Consider the following 6,808-nt stretch of genomic DNA (forward strand, 5'->3'; position numbering starts at 1 on the left):
TTACATCCAAAAATTCACACAGGTTGGGTGAAGCTGAGGGTGTCCAAAGGCGTCGCTGGGAATCGAACCCGGTCCTTCCGGTCAGTATCCCAGCGCTGTACCCACTGGACTACCACGTCCCTAATTCTGATTTACTATGGACGCACATATTCTCAACGGAAGATGGAAATGGCGACTGTAAAACTTAACTTAAATTAAAAATTGGCAATTTTCCACAAAATAAAGTTTAATACGACTGGTTTCAACTGATCGACGCATATTGGGTTTGTGCGATGGCTACTGGCTTCCTATTCGGAGGACTCTTTGCTTCGAATCCCGGCAATGGTAGTATTTGTCACTGTTATCCCGATGCCTAATTGGTTCCCATGCACAGAACACTTAAAAATGGAGCCATCTATCGGTCATAAAAATATGTGACCCCTTAGCTCCTTCCGTTCATAGCTGACTAATACTGAATCTGGGAGTCTTTCCAACCTCCTCCCATTCTCTATAAATCCTATCCCTCCCAAAAATACTCCCCAATATTTCAATTAATTTCATCAGTCGATCGCGTCTCTTAAAAAAATACTACCAATACTACACACATGAGCTTACATTTGTGTGCAAAGTCCATATTTGTCCAGTTGCCGCGTTTAGAACGCCACACCAATCACAATACTACATGGCAACGGGAGGATCTCAGCATCCCGAATCAGATTGGCCGGAAAAGGGCGAGACCATTATCACTTCCGTGAGTATCTCTAACGGAAGGCTATACTGGGACACAGAACGTTGTCTTCGGTTGCCTTAGGGGATCCTGTTTGCCGTAGGGTTGAGCTCAGGGACCGAATATAATCATTATTAATGGTGTGGTACAGTTTAAGGTAATCCATGGGTACACTAAATTTGCGATCCATGTCCAACTAAGCCTTCACTCTTGAAAGATTTTCGTCTCTTTTCAAGGTCGAAGTACGTCCTGTGCGTTCCGCGTCTTCAACATCTTCTCTAACCTCTATTTAGGGGTTAAGTGGTAGAAGAGACTCCACAGTCTCTACTTCCACCAAACGAAACAACTTGTGCCACTCAAAAACGCCCTATCTACCCGTGTCGTTATCACCATTACCTGCATTGAGCATGCCTCTTTCCTGGTTTTTCTCAGTTCCACGCAAAATTCGATGGCGTAACGCTGTTTCAATACCCGTTTCATGACAGAGTGTAACATGATCACGTTATAGAGGTTTCGCAAACGAACGATCCGCACTCCGCAGGCTGGGAGCCAACTACCACCGGCCTCCAGCCTTTCCTTAGACTCCCTTCCTTCGAACCCAGCCAGAGAAACCGCCGCCCATCCGTCCATCCGGGAAAATATAAGTTCTACTACCTTTGAGAGAGACCTTGTGCAGGTGCTTTCTGCCTTTCATCCTCCTATCCAACATGCATATTCTTTTCCAACCTCTTTGTTCGTTTGCATAACGTCCCCCCTTATAGTAGTCTTCAATATCATCATCATCATAGTTAATATACAGGTTAAGATGGACATGGATGGATGGATGCATGGGCAAAACAACCAAATATTTCTCTTGTCTCTCCTAACAAAACACGATCCAACATCCTACTCTACAACAAAGTCCCTCTTTATCTCTGTATGTGTACTTCCTTCCTCCCTTCGTTCCGTTCAACATCCCTATCCCATTCTTGCCCCTTCCTCGTTTGCCTAACATTCTCCCTCAATCACAATCTTCAACATCCTCCTATTGCCAATCAAAATGCTTTACATCCATTTTCCTGTCTCCTTAGAATTTCTCCCAGCAATCCCAACATTCCACCCCCGATCAAAATCTTTGCATCCACCTCCTTTGGATTTCGATACCTCCTTTGGATTTCTCCCAACAATCCTATCACCTATGACAATTACTTCTACGTACGTTTGTTTGTTTTCCTTTCCATTCATTTCATCTGTCCCATCATTCTTCACTGCAACATCTCAAGAACCTCCTACCTAGGCCTATAACTTTTATTGAACGACCAATTTTCCTTGCCGTAAAAAAACTAAGTTACATATTGAACTACTTGTTCCATTGCCAATCAAAACGCCCTAAATCTTCTGTTTTTTTTCAGAAATTTGCCTCCAGACGCCAATCATTGCGGTTGCATTAGTATCTCAGTGCGGGCTGTGGGACGGAAAATTTATTACTTCAACTCCTGCGCCGCCTTAGTTGCGAATGCGGTCCTCGCCGACCCCCACCATGTCCCCTTTCCGGAATCCTCCCCCCCCCCACAAACCCCTCTTCCCACCCCCCCACCCCCCGCCCGACAGGTACAGGAGGGCACAACCGCAGGAGATCCCGCTGTTATCCGCGTCGAAGGTCACCGTCTAATTTTAATACGCGCGCCCACTCCGAAAGCAGAATTACAAAACTCACTCCCCCTCCAACCTCTTTTCCCTCACTCTCCCTTTCTCTTCCTCTCTCTCCCTTCTTCTTTTTCCCTCCCGGGGAAAATACGTCGTTCGAATCTTTCTCCCAGCCGCCACTCCATCCCCTCTCCCACACCAACCACGAAATCTCTCACCCCGCCAGAACCCACCACGCCCCACCCCACCAAACCCTCTCTCCGTATGTCAGGTAGCAGAATTTGCTATTCAAAATGGAGCCATGGTCCGCGAAGCGCGCACCAGGGTCTCTCTTTCTCTCTCCCTCTCACTGCTCCTCCCACCACGCCCTCCGCACCCACTCAGAACACCCTTGGGAGTCGGCGGAATGCGGATTTGGAGGGAGAGAGGGTGAATCGACCCCCTCTCCCCATCCCCCACCCCCGTAGCCATTTTCTGGGGACCCGTATGCTCTTTTTCCCTCCCGGTCGGATGTCGCGTGTGTGTGTGTGGGTGGAGTGGGTGGCAGCGAGACTGCGAAGTCGAGGATGGCAGAAGTCTCGCCGGGCGTGCGGCGATGCGGACATTTTTTTGTCGGTTGGGGAGAAGGGGACTTCCGATGGGGGGGGGAGGGGCACGGGAGGGAAAGGGATGGGAAGAGGGGTGGGTTATGCGGGAAAAAATGACAATAATAATAATAATAACGACGGCAGTATGGAAGGATGTGGGGATGAGAGAGAGAGAGGGAAATTTATTGCCGGGACGGCTGGAAGGAAATTCCGTCCCGGAATGAGGGCGGGCTGGGGGAATTAAGCAATGCAAAACAGCATCCCGTCACGTGTGCAGATTGCTAGGAGGTTCGAGGGTCGAAGGACGATTAGCATAGCGGGCGAGTGTAGAGAACGAACGAATAGACCCGCGTGACAGCGGATATCGTGTTAATATGCAATCAGTAAGGATGGATTCCTCCTTCGAATCGCAAATGTGCATGGTGCCTGGCTTGCGCTGAGGGCACAGTCAAACAGATACGAAAACGCAAAAGAAAACGGTTGATGTACGAAAATTTACCTTTTCGTTGATATCTTCTTGAGAGCATGTTGTGCTGTCAAAATTATATTTTGGAATTGGTTAAAATAATCGTGCATATATCTCTCCTGCTCGAATACATGTACTAATTAATCTATTATTTCCACGAAGACTTTTCAGTTGTCGGAGAAGATAGCGATTGCAGCTATTAATACAGGTAAGTAGAAATGTTATGGTTTTTTTAAACCATTCATAAGATAAGTGTTTCCGTTCGCATTTAATTGCAGCCGCGAATAGTGGGAGAAGGAAAAATGCAACGAGTCGTTTATTCAATGTGGATACATCATCTTCAGCATCACCTTAACATGGTGTACCAACAGAATTCATTTTAACTGTGGGAAATCTCACATATATTTTTTAGTACGCATGTTTTTGAATTCCACTCAATATTGCCCAAATCTTCATAATAAAGACGAGGTAATAAAGTAAATCTTGGGGCGGAGTTGTATTGGGGGGTATGCTATTTCCTTACGTCCCCGGATTCAGGAATCACCAAAATGGCCGCCGAATTTAGTTCGCATTCCAACTCCGTAGTTTATGGGAAAAGGATGTCCTTACCTTCCCTTGTCCCGGTTGTGTGTCCCTCGTATTAAATGAGTTATTTTTATCAACTTTAATAACGCATAAGGAATTAAATTTAAAATACTTCGCCTTTCCACATAAACCACTTTTATTACGACCTAGGTTTCGTTATGGTATAACATCATCAGGTAAAATGTTTACCTGATGATGTTATACCATAACGAAACCTAGGTCGTAATAAGAGTGGTTTATGTGGAAAGGCGAAGTATTTTAAATTTAATTTCAATTTGAAGAATTTCCACCAAGTGACGCCAGAAACTGTTACGCATAAGGAAGTTTAAATGGGCATTTAAATAACCTTCAACAGTAGGCATCTTGCTAAAGCCCATAAAACGTGCGTCTAAGTTCTTAGAAATTTCTAGTGTTTTCTTGGTACTAGGAGTTGATAGAAAGATTTGGATGACCTTACACCCGAGAATCCGCGGTACTCTTTGTCGCTTCATTACATAAATAGCAGCACTGCCTACTGTACAAGGTTTCTATAGCTCTCACAAGAGTCAGAAGCGTTTATGTTAGTTAATATGGCATCGTTTAATACACAAGATCAGCCATGTAGTCACTCGTTTTCTCCTCTTGCGTGGTTTAACTCCCATCGGTATTAATAAAAAATTGAGTGAGACATGTGATGATGGTGTTTTGATGCGAAATGTGTACGTTCGTGGGCACGATAGTTCAACGAAAGTCAAACGATAGATGACAATGTTCCCAGGAAGCCTTGGCGACGGACCAGCCGGTTTTTCCACTGAGTAAAAAGGACCAATGCAGAAGCGTTTTCAGCGGTCACGGAAACATGGCTTGAACACTGTAAAAATGTGTACGTCAACAGAGAGATGATTTTTAGATCTAACATAAGTTTCAACTTTCTGTTGCGTCTTGTTTGCCAGAAAAATTAGAATATCTTATAATGTGAACGCACCTAGTAATGTTATGAATTACTGAATATGATTACGGAACAATATGAGGAATAAGAGTGAAATATTCTTCTCCAAGTGAATTCTTCTCTTTGTTTTGAATTTCGTTTATCTCTATTCATAAGCGAATTATATATGATTCGTCAATTTTAATTTTTCCACGAACGAAATCTAGCTCCGCCATAGCGTAAATATGTATGCAAGATCCAAAGGTTCCGAGGCTCTCCCCAGCTATTCCTCTGTAATTAAGTACTTCATCGCTATTTCTCCAAATCTTATAACCAAATGACTGTAAAATTCAAGAACTTATTCACTATAAAAGGGAGCATACATTATACACCCAAAATTACCTTAATAGACTAAGCATTTTTCCTTCAATCAAGGTGATACTTCCTTATTACAAAGCTTTAGTATAATTAGTCAAAATTCAAAGTCAATATTAAACTATAAAACGTACCAAGTAAAATTTCAAATAAAAATATTTTCACTTCAACGGTGAAAGGTGAATATTAAAACGCGCAAGTTGAGAGATTATAGTATAATACGTATACGAGTCATCTCGTACATAGTCAATAACTTATTACTTGGGTTGCTTTCTCATTTTTTCGGGGAATAAAATAAAAGTAGTGATTTTGTAAATGCATTTTATTTTAATTCCATCAATACTTACGCCATTTATATTAATGACTGATACTTATTTCATTCAAAAGTTAATTGATACTGTTGGTGTAATCAAAGCAGATGAATTCCTGGCCATCCCTTAGGCTTGCTCATTAACACGATTTGATGGATATTTTTAGTAAGAAGTGATCTATCGAATGCACTTAAGTGATGACGCCGAATCGGAAATAATGCAGCACGTCTCTACAATGCAGACACAAGGTAGGGCACGAAGATGCGACGCAAAACGGTAACGAATTAGCATGCCTTCACGTCGCGGGTCGACTTTAGGGGGGGGTGACGCTCCCTGAGAAATAACGTCCTCGCTCCCGAAACAGGCTGCGTAGGCGCCCCAAGGATTAATCCGCCCTCAGCCGTGCCGCTTCCCCTTCCCCCTCCTTCTCTTCCCTCCCCACTTCCGTCCTCCCTCCTCTCTTCCATATTTTCCTCCACCGCCTCCCTGCCTCCCGACGGCTAAACGCAGTCGCGACACCGAAACCAGGGAAATACATCTTCGGGCACGTGCATATATATCACGCAGGTATACGCAATGTTCAGGACGTACCTCGTTACACTCAAGGTAAACATATCAGGCTCCTTCTAAGGAAACAGGGTGAGCAATAAATTATACATTATTAAAAGTGATCTACCCACCAGGGTAGGATTTTGACGAACCCAAGACCTAATTCTGATCACTGCTATATTTCTAAGCCCATATAAAATAAACGATATCAAATTAGTATATAATATAAAAAAATATTTAATATCTTACATTTATGCCTCTTCTTCCACCCATGGCATTACCCATGAAATACATAACAATGAAGACAACCAAAATGACCAATGGATGGAGGAAAGTCTGGGTTTGAATCGAATTCGCGACTTCTTAGGTGGCAGGCAGGAAATCTAACATCGGGACCGGCAAAAATTTCGACCCTGCCAGGATTCGAACCTGGAATCTTCTGATCCGTAGTCAGACGCGTTATCCATTGCGCCACAGGGCCCTTGAGATTCCATTATTAATAAGGAAATATTTGAAAATTAGGACTAACTGAGTTGAGAATATTGATCTACTTGGAAAAATTATTCTGCTACAATTAAGTCCACGCATACTCTTCTAGACTTGTCTACAGCTATTAATAATGCATCACTTTTTACAAATTTAGTACAAGAAGAGCTACTAAACATTTTAACCAATCGACTAGCATATTAATTATTG

At 43.2% G+C, this 6,808-nt stretch overlaps 1 non-coding gene across 1 annotated transcript; it reads right to left on the reverse strand.

Annotated features, from left to right (window-relative positions):
- Positions 1-6,520: 6,520 nt before the first annotated feature.
- Positions 6,521-6,593, reverse strand: TRNAR-ACG (transfer RNA arginine (anticodon ACG)). The gene has a single exon. It is a non-coding gene; the product is annotated as a tRNA-Arg (tRNA).
- Between the last annotated feature and the right edge of the window lie 215 nt (positions 6,594-6,808).

The sequence above is a fragment of the Hetaerina americana genome, unplaced genomic scaffold (genome assembly GCF_022747635.1).
Source record: "Hetaerina americana unplaced genomic scaffold, ioHetAmer1.1.p SCAF_15, whole genome shotgun sequence".
Lineage (NCBI taxonomy): Eukaryota > Metazoa > Arthropoda > Insecta > Odonata > Calopterygidae > Hetaerina > Hetaerina americana.